The sequence below is a fragment of the Phyllobates terribilis genome, unplaced genomic scaffold (genome assembly GCF_046119375.1).
Source record: "Phyllobates terribilis strain yellow unplaced genomic scaffold, ASM4611937v1 Scaffold_21__1_contigs__length_20361869, whole genome shotgun sequence".
NCBI lineage: Eukaryota > Metazoa > Chordata > Amphibia > Anura > Dendrobatidae > Phyllobates > Phyllobates terribilis.
The window spans coordinates 16,222,047-16,245,048 of NW_027362781.1; positions in this window are offsets into that span (position 1 = coordinate 16,222,047).

Sequence of the window (23,002 nt, forward strand, 5' to 3'; positions counted from 1 at the left end):
CTTTTTATTCCACTGCGACCTCCACTACTCTTCCAAGTGGCATTGATATTGTCTTTTTTTCCACTGCGACCTCCACCACTCTTCCAAGGGGCATTTAGATTGTCTTCTTAATCAACTGCGACCTCCACCACTCTTAAAAGTGGCATTAAAACCGTGTTGTTAACCTACATTGACATCCACGTCAATTCCACGGGGCATTGATATTGTCTTTTTTTTCCACTGCGACCTCCACCACTCTTCCTCGGGGCTTTGAAATTGTCTTTTTAATCCACTGCAACCTCCACCACTCATCCATGTGGCATTAAAACCGTCTTGTTAAGCTACTGTGACCTCCACATCTCTTTCACGGGGCATTGATATTGTCTTTTTATTCCACTGTAACCTCCACTACTCTTCAAGGGGCATTGATATTGTCTATTTTTTCCACTGGGACCTTCACCACTCTTCCAAGTGGCATTGATATTGTCTTTTTAATCCACTGCGACCTCCACCACTCTTCCAAGGGGCATTAAAACCGTATTTTTAAGCTACTGTGACCTCCACGTCTCTTCCAAGGTGCATTAAAACCGTCAATTTAAACCACTCTGAAATCCACAGCTCTTGCAAGAGGCATTGATATTGTCTTTTTATTCCACTGTAAACTACAGCACTCTTTCAAGGGGCATTGATATTGTCTTTTTATTCAACTACGACTTCCACCACTCTCCCAAGGTGCATTAAAAACTTCTTGTTTAGCTACTGTAACGTCTATGTCTATGCCACGGGGCATTGATATTGTCTTTTTATTCCACTGTATCCTCCACCACTCTTCCAAGGGGTATTGATATTGTCTTTTTATTCCACTGCGACTTCCACCTCTCTTCTAAGGGGCATTGATATTGTCTTTCTAATCCACTGTGACCTCCACCACTCTTCCAAGAGGCATTGAAACAGTCTTGTTAAGCTACTGTGACCTCCAAGTCTCTTCCACGAGGCATTGATATTGTCTTTTTATTCCACTGCGACCTCCACATCTCTTCCAAGTGGAATTGATATTGTCTTTTTATTCCATTGCGACCTCCACCACTCTTCTAAGGGGCATTGATATTGTCTTTTTAATCCACTGTGACTTCCACGTCTCTTCCAAGGGGCATTAAAACCGTCAGGTTAAACTACTCTGCACTCCACAGCTCTTCCAAGAGGCATTGATATTGTCTTTTTATTCGACTGTAACCTCCACCACTCTTCCAAGGTTCATTAAAACATTCTTGTTAAGCTGCTGTGACCTCCACGTCTCTTCCAAGGGGCATTAAAACCGTCAATTTAAACCACTCTGAACTCCATAGCTCTTGGAAGAGGCATTGATATTGTCTTTTTATTCCACTGTAACCTCCACCACTCGTCCGAGGGGCATTGATTTTGTCTTTTTAATCCACTGCGACCTCCATCACTCTTCCAAGAAGCATTAAAACCATCTTGTTTAGCTACTGTGACCTCCACGTCTATTCCACGGTGCCTTAAAACCTTCTGGTTAAATCACTGTGAACTCCACAGCTCTTCCAAGGGGCATTGATATTGTCTTTTTATTCCCCTGTAACCTCCACCACTCTTCCAAGGGGCACTGATATTGTCTTTTCATTCCACTGCGACCTCCAACACTCTTCCAATGGGCATTGATATTCTCTTTTTAATCCACTGTGATCTCCTCCACTCTTCCAAGGGGCATTAAAACAGTCTTGTTAACCTACATTGACATCCTTGTCAATTCCACGGGGCATTGATATTGTCTTTTTTTTCCACTGCGACCTCCACCACTCTTCTTCGGGGCTTTGAAATTGTCTTTTTAATCCACTGCAACCTCCACCACTCTTCCATGTGGCATTAAAACTGTCTTGTTAAGCTGCTGTGACCTCCACGTCTCTTCCAAGGGGCATTAAAACCGTATGGTTAAACCAATCTGAACTCCACAGATCTTTCAAGGGGCATTGATATTGTCTTTTTATTCCACTGTGACCTCCACCACTCTTCCAAGGGGCATTTAAACCGTCTTGTTAAGCTCCTGTGACCTCCATGTCTCTTCCACAGGGCATTGATATTGTCTTTTTATTCCACTGGAACCTCCAACACTCTTCCAAGGTGCATTGATATTGTCTTTTTATTCCACTGAGACTTCAACCACTTCTTCAAGGAGCATTGACATTGTCTTTTTAGTCCACCTAGACCTCCACCACTCTTCCAAGGGGCATTAAAACAGTCTTGTTAATCTACTGTGACCTCCACGTCTCTTCCAAGGGGCATTAAAAACATCAATTTTAACGACTCTCAACTCCACAGCTCTTGCAAAGGGCTTTGATATTGTTATTTATTCCACTGTAACCTCCAGCACTCTTCCAAGGGGCATTGATATTGTCTTTTTATTCCACTGTGACTTTCACCTCTCTTCCAAGGGACATTAAAACCGTCTTGTTAAGCTACTGTGACATCCACGTCTCTTTCACGGGGAATTGATATTGTCTTTTTATTCCACTGTAAACTCCACTACTCTTCCAAGGGGCATTGATATTGTTTTTTTATTCCACAGCCACCTCCACCACTCTTCCAAGGGGCATTGATATTGTCTTTTTAATCCACTGCGACCTCCACCACTTTTCCAAAGAGCATTAAAAACGTCTGTTTAAGCTACTGACCTCCATGTCACTTCCAATGGGCATTAAAACCGTCTGGTTTAACTACTCTGAAATCCACTGCTCTTCCAAGGGGCATTGATGTTGTCTTTTTCATCCACTGTGACCTCCACCACTCTTCCAAGGGGCATTGATATTATCTTTTTAATCCACTTCGACCTCCACCACTCTTCCAAGGGGCATTAAAACAGTCTTGTTAATCTACTGTGACCTCCACGTCTCTTCCAAGGGGCATTAAAACCGTCAATTTATACCACTCTCACCTCCACAGCTCTTGCAAGGGGCTTTGATATTGTTTTTTATTCCACTGTAACCTCCAGCACTCTTCCAAAGGGCATTGATATTGTCTTTTTATTCCACTGCGACTGTCATCTATCTTCCAAGGGACATTAAAACCGTCTTGTTAAGCTACTGTGACATCAACATCTCTTTCACGGGGCATTGATGTTGTCTTTTTATTCCACTGCAAACTCCACCTCTCTTCCAAGGGGCATTGATATTGTCTTTTTATTCCACTGCCACCTCCACCACTCTTCCAAGGGGCATTGATATTGTCTTTTTAATCCACTGCGACCTCCACCACTTTTACAAGGAGCATTTTTTTAAGCTACTGTGACCTAAATGTCACTTCCAATGGGCATTAAAACCGTCTGGTTTAACCACTCTGAACTCCACTGCTCTTCCAAGGGGCATTGATATTGTCTTTTTAATCCACTGTTACCTCCACCAATCTTCCAAGGGGCATTGATATTGTTTTTTTATTCTACTGCGACCTCCACTACTCTTCCAAGGGGCATTGATATTGTCTTTTTATTCCTCTGTGACCTCCACCACTCTTCTAAGGCGCATTTATATTGTCTTTTTAATCAACTGCGACCTCCACTACTCTTCCAAGGGCCATTAAAACCATGTTGTTAAGCTACTTTGACCTCCACGTCAATTTCACGGGGCATTAAAACCGTCAATTTAAACCACTCTGAACTCCACAGCTCTTGCAAGGGGCATTGATATTGTCTTTTTATTCTAATGTAACCTCCAGCACTCTACCAAGGGGCATTGATATTGTCTTTTTATTCCACTGCAACTACCACCTCTCTTCCAAGGGGCATTAAAACCGTCTTGTTAAGCTAATGTGACCTCCGCGTCTCTTTCACGGGGCATTGATATTGTCTTTTTATTCCACTGTAACCTCCACCACTCTGCCAAGGGGCATTGATATTGTCTTTTTTTTCCACTGGGACCTTCACCACTCTTCCAAGTGGCATTGATATTGTCTTTTTAATCCACTGCGACCTCCACCACTCTTCCAAGGGGCATTAAAACCGTATTGTTAAGCTACAGTGACCTCCCCGTCTCTTCCAAGGTGCATTAAAACCGTCAATTTAAACCACTCTGAAATCCACAGCTCTTGCAAGAGGCATTGATATTGTCTTTTTATTCCACTGCAACCTAGAGCACTCTTTCAAGAGGCATTGATATTGTCTTTTTACTCCACTGCGACCTCCACCACTCTTCCAAGGGGCATTAAAACATTATTGATAAGCTACTGTGACCTCCACGTCTCTTCCAAGGGGCATTAAAACCGTCAGGTTAAACTACTCTGCACTCCACAGCTCTTCCAAGAGGCATTGATGTTGTCTTTTTATTCGACTGTAACCTCCACCACTCTTCCAAGGGGCATTGATTTTGTCTTTTTAATCCACTGCGACCTCCATCACTCTTCCAAGAAGCATTAAAACCGTCTTGTTTAGCTACTGTGACCTCCACGTCTATTCCACGGTGCCTTAAAACCTTCTCGTTAAACCACTGTGAACTCCATAGCCCTTCGAAGGGGCATTGATATTGTCTTTTTATTTTATTGCGACTTCCACCACTGTTCCAAGGGGCATTAATATTGTCTTTTTATTCCACTGCGACCTCCACCACTCTTCCAAGGGTCATTGATATTGTCTTTTTATTCCACTGTAACCTCCACCACTCTTCCAAGGGGCATTGATATTGTTGTTTTATTCCACTGCAACCTCCACCTCTCTTCCAAGGTGCATTAAAACCATCTTGTTAAGCTACTGTGACCTCCAAGTCTCTTCCACCAGGCATTGATATTGTCTTTTTATTCCACTTCGACCTCCACCATTCTTCCAAGGGGCATTAAATTTGTCTTGTTAAGCTACAGTGACCTCCACATCTCTTCCACTGGGCATTGATATTGTTTTTAAATCCCACTGTAACCTCCACCACTCTACCAAGGGGCAATGATATTGCATTTTTATTCCACTGCGACCTCCACCACTCTTCCAAAGTGCATTGATATTGTCTTTTTAATCCACTTCGACCTTCACCACTCTTGCAAAGGGCATTAAAACCATCTTGTTAAGCTACTGTGACCTCCACGTCTCTACCACGGGGCATTAATATTGTCTTTTTATTCCACTGCGACCTTCACTACTCTTCCAAGGGGCATTGATATTGTCTTTTTTTCCACTGCGACCTCCACCACTCTTCCAAGGGGCATTTTTATTGTCTTCTTAATCAACTGCGACCTCCACCACTCTTAAAAGTGGCATTAAAACCGTCTTGTTAAACTACTTTGACATCCACGTCAATTCCACGGGTCATTGTTATTGTCTTTTTATTCCACTGCGACCTCCACCACTCTACCAAGGGGCATTGATATTGTCTTTTTATTCCACTGTAACCTTCACCACTCTTCCAAGGGGCATTGATTTTGTCTTTTTATTCCACTGTGACCTACACCACTCTTCCAAGGGGCATTGATATTGTCTTTTTAATTAACTGTGACCTCCAACTCTCTTCCAAGGGGCATTAAAACCGTCTGGTTAAACAACTCTGAACTCCACAGCTCTTCCAAGGGGCAATGATATTGTCTTTTTTTTCCACTTTAACCTCCACCACTCTTCCAAGGGGTATTGATTTTGTCTTTTTATTCCACTGCGATCTTAACAACTCTTCCAATGGGCATTGGTATTGTCTTTTTAATCCACTGCGACCTCCACCACTCTTCCAAGGGGCATTAAAACTGTATTGTTAAGCTACTGTGACCTCCACGTATCTTCCAAGGGGCATTAAAACAGTCAATTTAAACCACTCTAAACTACACAGCTCTTGCAAGAGGCATTGATATTGTCTTTTTATTCCACTGTAACCTCCAACACTCTTCCAAGGGGTATTGATTTTGTCTTTTTATTCCACTGCGACCTCTACCACTCTTCCAATGGGCATTGATATTGTCTTTTTAATCCACTGCAACCTCCACCACTCTTCCAAGGGGCATTGATTTTATCTTTTTATTCCACTGCGACCTCTACCACTCTTCCAATGGTCATTGATTTTGTCTTTTTAATCCACTGCAACCTCCACCACTCTTCCAAGGGGCATTAAATCCGTCTTGTTAAGCTACTGTCATGCCCATGTCTATTCCACGGGGCATTGATATTGTCTTTTTATTCCACTGTAACCTCCACCACTCTTCCAAGTGGCATTGACATTGTCTTTTTATTCCACTGCGACTTCCACCTCTCTTCTAAGGGGCATTGATATTGTCTTTTTAATCCACTGCTACCTCCACCACTCTTCCAAGGTGCTTTAAAACAGTCTTGTTAAGATGCTGTGACCTCCACGTCTCTTCCAAGGGGCATTAAAACCATCTGGCTAAACCACTCTGAACTCCACAGCTCTTCCAAGGGCCATTGATATTGTCTTTTTATTCCACTGTAACCTCCACCACTCTTCCAAGGGGCATTGATTTTGTCTTTTTATTCCACTGCGACCTCTACCACTCTTCCAATGGGCATTGTTATTGTCTTTTTAATCACCTGCAACCTCAACCACTCTTCCAAAGGGCATTAAAACCGTCTTGTTAAGCTACTGTTACCTCCACGTCCCTTCCACGGGGCATTGATATTGTCTTTTTATTCCACTGCGACCTCCACCACTCTTCCAAGGGGCATTGATATTGTTATTTTAATCCACTGCAAACTCCACCACTCTTCCAAGGGGCATTAAAACCGTCTTGTTATGCTACTGTAATGTCGACTTCTCTTCCAAGGGGCCTTAAAACCATCTGGTTAAACCACTCTGAACTCCACAGCTCTTCCAAGGGGCATTTGTATTGTCTTTTTATTCCACTCTAACCTCCACCACTCTTCCAAGGGGCATTGACATTGTCTTTTTATTCCACTGCAACTTCCAACTCTCTTCCAAGGAGCATTAAAACCGTATTGTTAAGCTACTGTGACCTCCACGTCTCTTTCACAGGGCATTGATATTATCTTTTTATTCCCCTGTAACCTCCACCACTCTGCCAAGGGGCATTGATATTGTCTTTTTTTTCCACTGGGACCTTCACCACTCTTCCAAGTGGCATTGATATTGTCTTTTTAATCCACTGCGACCTCCACCACTCTTCCAAGGGGCATTAAAACCGTCAATTTAAACCACTCTGAAATCCACAGCTCTTGCAAGAGGCATTGATATTGTCTTTTTATTCCACTGCAACCTACAGCACTCTTTCAAGAGGCATTGATATTGTCTTTTTATTCCACTACGACTTCCACCACTCTCCCAAGGTGCATTAAAAACATCTTGATTAGCTAATGTAACGTCCATGTCTATTCCACGAGGCATTGATATTGTCTTTTTATTCCACTGTATCCTCCACCACTCTTCCATTGGGTATTGATATTGTCTTTTTATTCCACTGCAACTTCCACCTCTCTTCTAAGGGGCATTGATATTGTCTTTTTAATCCACTGCGACCTCCACCACTCTTCCAAGAGGCATTAAAACAGTCTTGTTAAGCTACTGTGACCTCCAAGTCTCTTCCACGAGGCATTGATATTGTCTTTTTATTCCACTGCAACCTCCACATCTCTTCCAAGTGGAATTGATATTGTCTTTTTATTCCACTGCGACCTCCACCTCTCTTCTAAGGGGCATTGATATTGTCTTTTTACTCCACTGCGACCTCCACCACTCTTCCAAGGGGCATTAAAACATTATTGATAAGCTACTGTGACCTCCACGTCTCTTCCAAAGGGCATTAAAACCGTGAGGTTAAACTACTCTGCACTCCACAGCTCTTCCAAGAGGCATTGATGTTGTCTTTTTATTCGACTGTAACCTCCACCACTCTTCCAAGGGGCATTGATTTTGTCTTTTTAATCCACTGCGACCTCCATCACTCTTCCAAGAAGCATTAAAACGTCTTGTTTAGCTACTGTGACCTCCACGTCTATTCCACGGTGCCTTAAAACCTTCTGGTTAAACCACTGTGAACTCCATAGCCCTTCGAAGGGGCATTGATATTGTCTTTTTATTTTATTGTGACTTCCACCACTGTTCCAAGGGGCATTAATATTGTCTTTTTATTCCACTGCGACCTCCACCACTCTTCCAAGGGTCATTGATGTTGTCTTTTTATTCCACTGTAACCTCCACCACTCTTCCAAGGGACATTGATATTGTTGTTTTATTCCACTGCGACCTCCACCTCTCTTCCAAGGTGCATTAAAACCATCTTGTTAAGCTACTGTGACCTCCAAGTCTCTTCCACGAGGCATTGATATTGTCTTTTTATTCCACTGCAACCTCCACATCTCTTCCAAGTGGAATTGATATTGTCTTTTTATTCCACTGCGACCTCCACCTCTCTTCTAAGGGGCATTGATATTGTCTTTTTACTCCACTGCGACCTCCACCACTCTTCCAAGGGGCATTAAAACATTATTGATAAGCTACTGTGACCTCCACGTCTCTTCCAAGGGGCATTAAAACCGTCAGGTTAAACTACTCTGCACTCCACAGCTCTTCCAAGAGGCATTGATGTTGTCTTTTTATTCGACTGTAACCTCCACCACTCTTCCAAGGGGCATTGATTTTGTCTTTTTAATCCACTGCGACCTCCACCACTCTTCCAAGAAGCATTAAAACCGTCTTGTTTAGCTACTGTGACCTCCACGTCTATTCCACGGTGCCTTAAAACCTTCTCGTTAAACCACTGTGAACTCCATAGCCCTTCGAAGGGGCATTGATATTGTCTTTTTATTTTATTGTGACTTCCACCACTGTTCCAAGGGGCATTAATATTGTCTTTTTATTCCACTGCGACCTCCACCACTCTTCCAAGGGTCATTGATATTGTCTTTTTATTCCACTGTAACCTCCACCACTCTTCCAAGGGGCATTGATATTGTTGTTTTATTCCACTGCGACCTCCACCTCTCTTCCAAGGTGCATTAAAACCATCTTGTTAAGCTACTGTGACCTCCAAGTCTCTTCCACCAGGCATTGATATTGTCTTTTTATTCCACTTCGACCTCCACCATTCTTCCAAGGGGCATTAAATTTGTCTTGTTAAGCTACAGTGACCTCCACATCTCTTCCACTGGGCATTGATATTGTTTTTAAATTCCACTGTAACCTCCACCACTCTACCAAGGGGCAATGATATTGCATTTTTATTCCACTGCGACCTCCACCACTCTTCCAAAGTGCATTGATATTGTCTTTATAATCCACTTCGACCTTCACCACTCTTGCAAAGGGCATTAAAACCATCTTGTTAAGCTACTGTGACCTCCACGTCTCTACCACGGGGCATTAATATTGTCTTTTTATTCCACTGCGACCTCCACTACTCTTCCAAGGGGCATTGATATTGTCTTTTTTTCCACTGCGACCTCCACCACTCTTCCAAGGGGCATTTTTATCGTCTTCTTAATCAACTGCGACCTCCACCACTCTTAAAAGTGGCATTAAAATCGTCTTGTTAACCTACTTTGACATCCACGTCAATTCCACGGGTCATTGTTATTGTCTTTTTATTCCACTGCGACCTCCACCACTCTACCAAGGGGCATTGATATTGTCTTTTTATTCCACTGTAACCTTCACCACTCTTCCAAGGGGCATTGATTTTGTCTTTTTATTCCACTGTGACCTACACCACTCTTCCAAGGGGCATTGATATTGTCTTTTTAATTAACTGTGACCTCCAACTCTCTTCCAAGGGGCATTAAAACCGTCTAGTTAAACAACTCTGAACTCCACAGCTCTTCCAAGGGGCAATGATATTGTCTTTTTTTTCCACTGTAACCTCCACCACTCTTCCAAGGGGTATTGATTTTGTCTTTTTATTCCACTGCGATCTTAACAACTCTTCCAATGGGCATTGATATTGTCTTTTTAATCCACTGCGACCTCCACCACTCTTCCAAGGGGCATTAAAACCGTATTGTTAAGCTACTGTGACCTCCACGAATCTTCCAAGGGGCATTAAAACAGTCAATTTAAACCACTCTAAACTACACAGCTCTTGCAAGAGGCATTGATATTGTCTTTTTATTCCACTGTAACCTCCAACACTCTTCCAAGGGGTATTGATTTTGTCTTTTTATTCCACTGCGACCTCTACCACTCTTCCAATGGGCATTGATATTGTCTTTTTAATCCACTGTAACCTCCACCACTCTTCCAAGTGGCATTGACATTGTCTTTTTATTCCACTGCGACTTCCACCTCTCTTCTAAGGGGCATTGATATTGTCTTTTTAATCCACTGCTACCTCCACCACTCTTCCAAGGTGCTTTAAAACAGTCTTGTTAAGATGCTGTGACCTCCACGTCTCTTCCAAGGGGCATTAAAACCATCTGGCTAAGCCATTCTGAACTCCACAGCTCTTCCAAGAGCCATTGATATTGTCTTTTTATTCCACTGTAACCTCCACCACTCTTCCAAGGGGCATTGATTTTGTCTTTTTATTCCACTGCGACCTCTACCACTCTTCCAATGGGCATTGTTATTGTCTTTTTAATCACCTGCAACCTCAAACACTCTTCCAAAGGGCATTAAAACCGTCTTGTTAAGCTACTGTTACCTCCACGTCCCTTCCACGGGGCATTGATATTGTCTTTTTATTCCACTGAGACCTCCACCACTCTTCCAAAGGGCATTGATATTGTTTTTTTAATCCACTGCAAACTCCACCACTCTTCCAAGGGGCATTAAAACCGTCTTGTTATGCTACTGTAATGTCGACTTCTCTTCCAAGGGGCCTTAAAACCATCTGGTTAAACCACTCTGAACTCCACAGCTCTTCCAAGGGGCATTTGTATTGTCTTTTTATTCCACTGCAACTTCCAACTCTCTTCCAAGGGGCATTAAAACCGTATTGTTAAGCTACTGTGACCTCCACGTCTCTTTCACAGGGCATTGATATTATCTTTTTATTCCACTGTAACCTCCACCACTCTTCCAAGGGGCATTGATATTGTCTTTTTTTTCCACTGGGACATTCACCACTCTTCCAAGTGGCATTGATATTGTCTTTTTAATCCACTGTGACCTCCACCACTCTTCCAAGGGGCATTAAAACCGTATTGTTAAGCTACTGTAACCTCCACGTCTCTTCCAAGGTGCATTAAAACCATCAATTTAAACCACTCTGAACTCCACAGCTCTTGCAACAGGCATTGATATTGTCTTTTTACTCCACTGTAACCTGCAGCACTCTTTCAAGGGGCATTGATATTGTCTTTTTATTCCACTATGACTTCCACCACTCTCCCAAGGTGCATTAAAAACATCTTGTTCAACTATTGTAACGTCCATGTCTATTCCACGGGGCATTGAAATTGTCTTTTTATTCCACTTCAACCTCCACCACTCTTCCAAGGGGTATTGACATTGCCTTTTTATTCCACTGCTAATTCCACCTCTCTTTCAAGGGGCCTTAAAACCATCTGGTTAAAGCACTCTGAACTCCACAGCTCTTCCAAGGGGCATTTGTATAGTCTTTTTATTCCACTCTAACCTCCAACACTCTTCCAAGGGGCATTGACATTGTCTTTTTATTCCACTGCAACTTCCAACTCTCTTCCAAGGGGCATTAAAACCGTATTGTTAAGCTACTGTGACCTCCACGTCTCTTTCACAGGGCATTGATATTATCTTTTTATTCCACTGTAACCTCCACCACTCTTCCAAGGGGCATTGATATTGTCTTTTTTTTCCACTGGGACCTTCACCACTCTTCCAAGTGGCATTGATATTGTCTTTTTAATCCACTGCGACCTCCACCACTCTTCCAAGGGGCATTAAAACCGTATTGTTAAGCTACTGTGACCTCTACGTCTCTTCCAAGGGGCATTAAACCCGTCTGGTTAAACCACTCTGAACTCCACAGCTCTTCCAAGGGGCATTGATATTGTCTTTTTATTCCACTGTAACCTCCACCACTCTTCCAAGTGGCATTTATTTTGTATTTTTATTCCACTGGGACCTCCACCACTCTTCCAATGGGCATTGTTATTGTCTTTTTAATCACCTGTAACCTCCACCACTCTTCCAAGGGGCAATAAAACCATCTTGATAAGCTACTGTGACCTCCACGTCCCTTCAACGGGGCATTGGTGTTGTCTTTTTATTCCACTGCGACCTCCACCACTCTTCCAGGGGCATTGATATTGTCTTATTAATCCACTGCGAACTCCACCACTCTTCCAAGGGGCATTAAAGCCATCTTGTTATGCTACTGTGACGTCGACTTCTCTTCCAAGGGGCATTAAAATCATCTGGTTAAACCACTCTGAACTCCACAGCTCTTCCAAGGTGCATTTGTATTGTCTTTTTATTCCACTCTAACCTCCATCACTCTTCCAAGGGGCATTGACATTGTCTTTTTATTCCACTGCGACCTCCACCACTCTTCCAAGTGGCATTAAAACCATATTGTTAAGCTACAGTGACCTCCACATCTCTTCCACGGGGCATTGATATTGTCTTTTTATTCCACTGTAACCTCCACTAATCTTCCAAGGGGCATTGATATTGTTTTTTTATTCCACTGCGACCTCCACCACTCTTCCAAGGGGCATTAAAACCATCTTGTTAAATTACAGTGACCTCCACGTCTCTTCCAAGGAGCGTTAAAACCGTCCGGTTATACCACTCTGAACTCCACAGCTCTTCCAAGGGGCATTATTATTGTCTTTTTATTCCACTGTAACCTCCACCACTCTTCCAAGGGGCATTGATATTGTCTTTTTATTCCACTGCAACCTCCACCACTTTTCCAAGGGGCATTAAAACAGTATTGTTAAGATACTGTAACCTCCACCTCTCTTCCAAGGTGCATTAAAACCGTCAATTTAAACGACTCTGAACTCCACAACTCTTGCAAGAGGCATTGATATTGTCTTTTTACTCCACTGTATCCTACAGCACTCTTTCAAGGGGCATTGATATTGTCTTTTTATTCCACTATGACTTCCACCACTCTCCCAAGGTGCATTAAAAACATCTTGTTTAGCTGCTGTAACGTCCATGTCTATTCCACGGGGCATTGATTTTGTCTTTTTATTCCACTGTATCCTCCACCACTTTTCCAAGGGGTATTGATATTGTCTTTTAATTCCACTGCGACTTCCACCTCTCTGCTAAGGGGCATTGATATTGTCTTTTTAATCCACTGCGACCTCCACCACTCTTCCAAGAGGCATTAAAACAGTCTTGTTAAGCTGCTGTGACATACACATCTCTTTCAAGGGGCATTAAAACCATTTGGTTAAACCACTCTGAACTCCACAGCTTTTCCAAGGGGCATTGATATTGTCTTTTTATTCCACTGTAACCTTCACCATTATTCCAAGGGGTATTGATATTGTCTTTTTAATGCACTGTGACCTCCACCACTCTTCCAAGGGGCATTAAAACCATCTGGTTAAAACACTCTGAACTCCATAACTCTTTCAAGATGCATTGATATTGTCTTTTTATTTCACTGTAACCTCCACCACTCTTTCAAGGGGCATTGATATTGTCTTTTTATTCCACTGCGACCTCCACCACTCTTCCAAGGGGCATTAAAACTGTCTTGTTAAGCTACTGTGACCTCCACTTGTCTTCCACGGGTCATTGATATTGTCATTTTATTCTACTGTAACCTACACCACTCTTCCAAGGGGCATTGATATTGTCTTTTTATTTCACTGCGACCTCTGCCACTCTTCCAAAGGGCATTGATATTGTCTTTTATTCCACTGTAACCTCCACCACTGTTCTAAGGGGCATTAAAACCGTCTTGTTAAGCTACTGTGACCTCCACGTCTCTTCCACAGGGCATTGTTATTGTCTTTTTATTTGACTGCGATCTCCACCACTCTGCCAAGGGGCATTAAAACCGTCTTGTGAAGCTACTGTGATGTCCACTTCTCTTCCAAGGGGCATTGATATTGCTTTTTATTCCACTGTAACCTCCACCACTCTTCCAAGGGGCATTGATATTGTCTTTTTATTCCACTGTGACCTCCACCACTCTTCCAAGGTTCATTGATATTGTCTTTTTAATCCACTGCGACCTCCAACACTCTTCCAAGGGGAATTAAAAACGTCTTGTTAAGCTACTGTGACCTCCACGTCTCTTCCAAGGGGCACTAAAACCGTTTGGTTAAACCAATCTGTACTCCACAGCTCTTCCAAGGGGCATTGATATTGTCTTTTTATTTCACTGTAACTTCCACCACTCTTTCAAGTGGCATTGATATTGTATTTTTATTCCACTGTGACCTCCACGACTCTTCCAAGGGGCATTAAAACCGTCTTGTTAAGCTACTGTGACCTCCAAGTCTCTTCCAAGGGGCATTAAAAAAGTCTGGTTAAGCCTCTCTGAACTCCGCAGCTCTTCCAAGAGGCATTGATATTGTCTTTTTATTCGACTGTAACCTCCACCACTCTTCCAAGGAGCATTAAAACCGTCTTGTTAAGCTACTGTGACCTCCACGTCTCTTCCAAGGGGCATTGATAATGTCATTTTATTCCACTTCGACCTCCACCACTCTTCCAAAGCTCATTGATATAGTCTTTTTAATCCACTCCGACCTCCACCACTCTTCCAAAGGGCATTAAAACCGTCTTGTTAAGCTATTTTGACCTCCACATCTCTTCCACGGGGCACTGACATTGTCTTTTTATTTAACTGTAACTCCACCACTGTTCCAATGGGCATTGATATTGTCTTTTTATTCCACTGTAACCACCATCACTCTTCCAAGGGGCATTGATATTGTCTTTTTATTCAACTGTAACCTCCACCACTCTTCTAAGGGGCATTGATATTGTCTTTTCAATACACTGCGACCTCCACCACTCTTCAAAGGGGCATTAAAACAGTCTTGATAAGCTACTGTGACCTCCACGTCTCTTCCAAGGGGCATTAAACCGTCTGGTTAAACCACTCTGTACTCCACAGCTCTTCAAAGAGGAATTGATATTGACTTTTTATTCGACTGTAACCTCCACCACTCTTCCAAGGGGCATTATAACCGTCTTGTTATGCTACTGTGACCTCCACGTCCCTTCCAAGGGGCATTGATCTTGTCTATTTATTCCACTGTAACTTCCACCACTCTTCCAAGGGGCATTGATATTCTCTTTTTATTCCACTGTAACCTCCACCAATCTTCCAAGGGGTATTGATATTGTCTTTTTATTCCACTGCGACCTCCACCACTCTCCTAAGGGGCATTGATATTGTCTTTTAAATCCACAACAATCTCCACCACTCTTCCAAGGGGCATTAAAACAGTCTTGTAAAGCTACTGTGACCTCCTCGTCTCTTCCCAGGGGCATTAAAACCGTCTGGTTAAACATTCTGAACTCCACAACTCTTCCATGGGGCATTGATATTTTCTTTTTAATTCACTGTAACCTCCACCACTCTTCCAAGGGGCATTGATTTTGTCTTTTTATTCCACTGCGACCTCTACCACTCTTCCAATGGGCATTGATATTGTCTTTTTAATCCACTGCAACCTCCACCACTCTTCCAAGGGGCATTAAAGCCGTCTTGTTAAGCTACTGTCACGTCCATGTCTATTCCATGGGGCATTGATATTGTCTTTTTATTCCACTGTAACCTCCACCACTCTTCCAAGTGGCATTGACATTGTCTTTTTATTCCACTGCGACTTCCACCTCTCTTCTAAGGTGCATTGATATTCTCCTTTTAATGCACTTGACCTCCACCACTCTACCAAGGGGCATTAAAACAGTCTTTTTAAGCTACTGTGACCTCCACGTCTCTTTCAAGAGGCATTAAAACCGTCGGGTTAAAACACTCTGAACTCCACAGCTCTTCCAATGGGCATTGATATTGTCTTATTATTCCACTGTAACCTCCACCACTCTACCAAGGGGCATTGATTTTGTCTTTTTATTCCACTTCGACCTCCACCACTCTTCCAATGGGCATTGTTATTGTCTTTTTAATCCCCTGCAACCTCCACCACTCTTCCAAGGGGCATTAAAACTGTCTTGTTAAGCTACTGTGGCCTCCACGTCCCTTCCACGGGGCATTGATATTATCTTTTTATTCCACTGCGACCTCCACCACTCTTCCAAGGGTCATTGATATTGTCTGTTTAATCCACTGCGAACTACACCACTCTTCCAAGGGGCATTAAAACCATCTTGTTATGCTACTGTGACGTCGACTTCTCCTCCAAGGGGCATTAAAACCATCTGGTTAAACCACTCTTAACTCCACATCTCTTCCAAGGGGCATTTGTATTGTCTTTTTATTCCACTCTATAATCCACCACTCTTCCAAGGGGTATTGACATTGTCTTTTTATTCCACTGCGACCTCCACAACTCTTCCAAGGGGCATTAAAACCGTATTGTTAAGCTACAGTGACCTCCACATTTCTTCCACGGGGCATTGATAATGTCTTTTTATACCACTGTAACCTCCACCAATCTACCAAGGGGCATTGATATTGTCTTTTTATTCCACTGTAACCTCCACCACTCTTCCAAGGGGCATTGATTTTGTCTTTTTAATCCCCTGCAACCTCCACCACTCCTCCAAAGGACATTAAAACCGTCTTGTTAATCTACTGTGACCTCCACGTCCCTTCCACGGTGCATTGATATTGTCTTTTTAATCCACTGCGAACTCCACCACTCTTCCAAGGGGCATTAAAACCATCTGGTTAAACCACTCTGAGCTCCACATCTCTTCCAAGGGGCATTTGTATTGTCTTTTTATTCCACTCTAACCTCCACCACTCTTCCAAGGGGCATTGACATTGTCTTTTTATTCCACTGCGACCTCCACCACTTTTCCAAGGGGCATTAAAACCACATTGTTAAGCTACAGTGACCTCCACACCTCTTCCACGCGGCATTAATATTGTCTTTTTATTCCACTGTAACCTCCACCAATCTTCCAAGGGGCATTGATATTGTTTTTTTATTCCACTGTGACCTCCACAACTCTTCCAAGGGGCATTAAAAACGTCTTGTTAAGTTACTGTGACCTCCACGTCTCTTCCAAGGAGCGTTAAAACCATCTGTTTATACCACTCTGAACTCCACAGCTCTTCCAAGGGGCATTATTATTGTCTTTTTATTCCACTGTAACCTCCACCACTCTTCCAAGGGGCATTGAAATTGTCTTTTTATTTGACTGCGACCTCCACCAGTCCTCCAAGAGGCATTAAAAACATATTGTTAAGCTACTGTGACGTCCACGTCTCTTCAACGGGGCATTGATATTGTCTTTTTATTCCACTGCGACCTCCACCACTCTTCCAAGGTGCATTGATAATGTCTTTTCATTCCACTTCGACCTCCACCACTCTTCCAAGGCTCATTGATATTGTCTTTTTAATCCACTGCGACCTCCACCACTCTTCCAAGGGGCATTAAAACCGTCTTATTAAGCTATTGTGACCTACACATCTCTTCCACGGGGCATTGATATTGTCTTTTTATTTAACTGTAACCTTCACCACTGTTACAAGGGGCATTGATATTGTCCTTAAATTCCACTGTAACCTCCATCGCTCTTCCAAGGGGCATTGATATTGTTTTTTTATTCAACTGTAACCTCCACCACTCTTCCAAGGGGCATTGATATTGTCTTTTTATTCGACTGCGACCTCCACCACTCTTCCAAGGGGCATTCATATTGTCTTCTTAATCCACTGCGACCTCCACCACTCTTCCAAGGGGCATTAAAACCGTCTTGTTAAGCTACTGTCACCTCCACTTCCCTTCCAAGGGGCATTAAAACCGTCAATTTAAACCACTCTGAACTCCACAGCTCTTGCAAGGGGCATTGATATTGTCTTTTTATTCCAATGTAACCTCCAGCACTTTTCCAAGGGGCATTGATATTGTCTTTTTATTCCACTGCAACTTCCACCTCTCTTTCAAGGGGCATTAAAACCATCTTGTTAAGCTACTGTGACCTCCACGTCTCTTTCACGGGGCATTGATATTTTCTTTTTATTCCACTGTAACCTCCACCACTCTTCCAAGGGGCATTGATATCGTCTTTTTATTCCACTGGGACCTTCACCACTCTTCCAAGTGGCATTGATATTGTCTTTTTAATCCACTGCGACCTCCATCACTCTTCCAAGAAGCATTAAAACCGTCTTGTTTAGCTACTGTGACCTCCACGTCTATTCCACGGTGCCTTAAAACCTTCTGGTTAAACCACACTGAACTCCACGGCTCTTCCAAGGGGCAATGATATTGTCTTTTTATTCCACTGTAACCTCCACCACTCTTCCAAGGGGTATTGATATTGTCTTTTTATTTTACTGCGACCTCCACCACTCTTCCAAGGATCATTAATATTGTCTTTTTATTCCACTGCGACCTCCACCACCCTTCCAAGGGTCATTGATATTGTCCTTTTATTCCACTGTAACCTCCACCACTCTTCCAAGGGGCATTGATATTGTCTTTTTATTCCACTGTGACCTCCACCTCTCTTCCAAGGGGCATTAAAACCATCTTGTTAAGCTCCTGTGACCTCCAAGTCTCTTCCACTAGGCATTGATATTGTCTTTTTATTCCACTGCGACCTCCGCATTTTTTCCAATTGGAATTGATATTGTTTTTTTAATCCACTGCGACCACCACCTCTTCCAAGTGGCATTAAAACAGTCTTGATAAGCTACTGTGACCTCCTCGTCTCTACCAAGGGGCATTAAACGGTCTGGTTAAACCACTCTGTACTCCACAGCTCTTCCAAGAGGCATTGATATTGTCTCTGTTATCCACTGCGACCTCCACCCCTCTTCCAAGGGTCTTTGATATTGTCTTTTTATCCATTGCGACCTCCACCACTCTTTCAATGGGCATTAAAACCGTCTTGTTATGCTACTGTGAACTCCACGTCCCTTCCACGGGGCATTGATATTGTCTTTTTATTCCATTGTGACCTCCACCACTCTTCCAAGGGCATTAAAACCGTCTTGTTAAGCTGCTGTGACCACCAAGTCTCTAACAAGGGGCTTAAAAACCGTCTAGTTAAACCGCTCTGAGCTTCACAGCTCTTCCAAGAGGCATTGACAATGTCTTTTTATTCCATTGTAACCTTCTGCACTCTTCCAAGTGCATTGATGTTGTCTTTTTATTCCTCTGCGACGTCCATGACTCTTCCAAGGGGCATTAAAACCGTCTTGTTAAGCTACTGTGACCTCCAAGTTTCTTACACAGGGCATTGATATTGTCTTTTTATTCCACTGTAACCTCCACCACTCTTCCAAGGGGCATTGATATTGTCTTTTTATTCCACTGTGACCTCCACCTATTTTCCAAGGGGCATTGAAATTGTCTTTTTATTCCACTGCGACCTCCACCACTCTATTAAGGGGCATTGATATTGTCTTTTAAATCCACAACGATCAACACCACTCTTCCAAGGGGCATTAAAACTGTCTTGTTAAGCTACTGTGACCTCCTTGTCTCTTCCAAGGGGCATTAAAACCATCTGGTTAAACACTCTGAACTCCACAGCTCTTCCAAGTGGCATTGATATTGTCTTTTTAATCCACTGCGACCTCCACCACTCTTCCAAGGGGCATTGATATTGTCTTTTTAATCCACGGTGACCTCCATGTCTCTTCCAAGGGGCATTAAAACCGTCAATTTAAACCACTCTGAACTCCACAGCTATTCCAAGGAGCACTGGTATTGTCTTTTTATTCCACTCTAACCTCCACCACTCTTCCAAGGGGCATTGAAAATGTCTATTTATTCCACTGCGACCTCCACCACTCTTCCATGGGGCATAAAGACCATCTTATTAAGCTACAGTGACCTCCACAACTCTTCCATGGGGCATTGATATTGTCTTTTTATTCCACTGTAACCTCCACCACTCTTCCAAGGGGCATTGATTTTGTCTTTTTATTCCACTGCGACCTCTACCACTCTTCCAATGGTCATTGATATTGTCTTTTTAATCCACTGCAAGCTCCACCACTCTTCCAAGGGGCATTAAAGCCGTCTTGTTAAGCTACTGTCATGTCCATGTTTATTCCACGGGGCATTGATATTGTCTTTTTATTCCACTGTAACCTCCACCACTCTTCCAAGTGGCATTGACATTGTCGTTTTATTCCACTGCGACTTCCACCTCTCTTCTAAGGGGCATTGATATTGTCTTTTTAATCCACTGCGACCTCCACCAGTCTACCAAGGGGCATTAAAGCAGTCTGGTTAAACCACTCTGAACTCCACAGCTCTTCCAAGGGGCATTGTTGTTGTCTTTTTAATCCCCTGCAACCTCCACCACTCTTCCAAGGGGAATTAAAACCGTCTTGTTATGCTACAGTGTCCTCCACGTTCCTTCCACGGGGCATTGATATTGTCGTTTTATTCCACTGCGACCTCCACCACTCTTCCAAGGGGCATTGATATTGTCTTTTTATTCCACTGCGACCTCCACCACTCTTCCAAGGGGCATTAAAACCACATTGTTAAGCTACAGTGACCTCCACACCTCTTCCACGCGGCATTAATATTGTCTTTTTATTCCACTGTAACCTCCACCAATCTTCCAAGGGGCATTGATATTGTTTTTTTATTCCACTGTGACCTCCACAACTCTTCCAAGGGGCATTAAAAACGTCTTGTTAAGTTACTGTGACCTCCACGTCTCTTCCAAGGAGCGTTAAAACCATCTGTTTATACCACTCTGAACTCCACAGCTCTTCCAAGGGGCATTATTATTGTCTTTTTATTCCACTGTAACCTCCACCACTCTTCCAAGGGGCATTGAAATTGTCTTTTTATTTGACTGCGACCTCCACCAGTCCTCCAAGAGGCATTAAAACCATATTGTTAAGCTACTGTGACGTCCACGTCTCTTCAACGGGGCATTGATATTGTCTTTTTATTCCACTGCGACCTCCACCACTCTTCCAAGGTGCATTGATAATGTCTTTTCATTCCACTTCGACCTCCACCACTCTTCCAAGGCTCATTGATATTGTCTTTTTAATCCACTGCGACCTCCACCACTCTTCCAAGGGGCATTAAAACCGTCTTATTAAGCTATTGTGACCTACACATCTCTTCCACGGGGCATTGATATTGTCTTTTTATTTAACTGTAACCTTCACCACTGTTACAAGGGGCATTGATATTGTCCTTAAATTCCACTGTAACCTCCATCGCTCTTCCAAGGGGCATTGATATTGTTTTTTCATTCAACTGTAACCTCCACCACTGTTCCAAGGGGCATTGATATTGTCTTTTTATTCGACTGCGACCTCCACCACTCTTCCAAGGGGCATTCATATTGTCTTCTTAATCCACTGCGACCTCCACCACTCTTCCAAGGGGCATTAAAACCGTCTTGTTAAGCTACTGTCACCTCCACTTCCCTTCCAAGGGGCATTAAAACCGTCAATTTAAACCACTCTGAACTCCACAGCTCTTGCAAGGGGCATTGATATTGTCTTTTTATTCCAATGTAACCTCCAGCACTTTTCCAAGGGGCATTGATATTGTCTTTTTATTCCACTGCAACTTCCACCTCTCTTTCAAGGGGCATTAAAACCATCTTGTTAAGCTACTGTGACCTCCACGTCTCTTTCACGGGGCATTGATATTGTCTTTTTATTCCACTGTAACCTCCACCACTCTTCCAAGGGGCATTGATATCGTCTTTTTATTCCACTGGGACCTTCACCACTCTTCCAAGTGGCATTGATATTGTCTTTTTAATCCACTGCGACCTCCATCACTCTTCCAAGAAGCATTAAAACCGTCTTGTTTAGCTACTGTGACCTCCACGTCTATTCCACGGTGCCTTAAAACCTTCTGGTTAAACCACACTGAACTCCACGGCTCTTCCAAGGGGCAATGATATTGTCTTTTTATTCCACTGTAACCTCCACCACTCTTCCAAGGGGTATTGATATTGTCTTTTTATTTTACTGCGACCTCCACCACTCTTCCAAGGATCATTAATATTGTCTTTTTATTCCACTGCGACCTTCACCACCCTTCCAAGGGTCATTGATATTGTCCTTTTATTCCACTGTAACCTCCACCACTCTTCCAAGGGGCATTGATATTGTCTTTTTATTCCACTGTGACCTCCACCTCTCTTCCAAGGGGCATTAAAACCATCTTGTTAAGCTCCTGTGACCTCCAAGTCTCTTCCACTAGGCATTGATATTGTCTTTTTATTCCACTGCGACCTCCGCATTTTTTCCAATTGGAATTGATATTGTTTTTTTAATCCACTGCGACCACCACCTCTTCCAAGTGGCATTAAAACAGTCTTGATAAGCTACTGTGACCTCCTCGTCTCTACCAAGGGGCATTAAACGGTCTGGTTAAACCACTCTGTACTCCACAGCTCTTCCAAGAGGCATTGATATTGTCTCTGTTATCCACTGCGACCTCCACCCCTCTTCCAAGGGTCTTTGATATTGTCTTTTTATCCATTGCGACCTCCACCACTCTTTCAATGGGCATTAAAACCGTTTTGTTATGCTACTGTGAACTCCACGTCCCTTCCACGGGGCATTGATATTGTCTTTTTATTCCATTGTGACCTCCACCACTCTTCCAAGGGCATTAAAACCGTCTTGTTAAGCTGCTGTGACCACCAAGTCTCTAACAAGGGGCTTAAAAACCGTCTGGTTAAACCGCTCTGAGCTCCACAGCTCTTCCAAGAGGCATTGACAATGTCTTTTTATTCCATTGTAACCTTCTGCACTCTTCCAAGTGCATTGATGTTGTCTTTTTATTCCTCTGCGACGTCCATGACTCTTCCAAGGGGCATTAAAACCGTCTTGTTAAGCTACTGTGACCTCCAAGTTTCTTACACAGGGCATTGATATTGTCTTTTTATTCCACTGTAACCTCCACCACTCTTCCAAGGGGCATTGATATTGTCTTTTTATTCCACTGTGACCTCCACCTATCTTCCAAGGGGCATTGAAATTGTCTTTTTATTCCACTGCGACCTCCACCACTCTATTAAGGGGCATTGATATTGTCTTT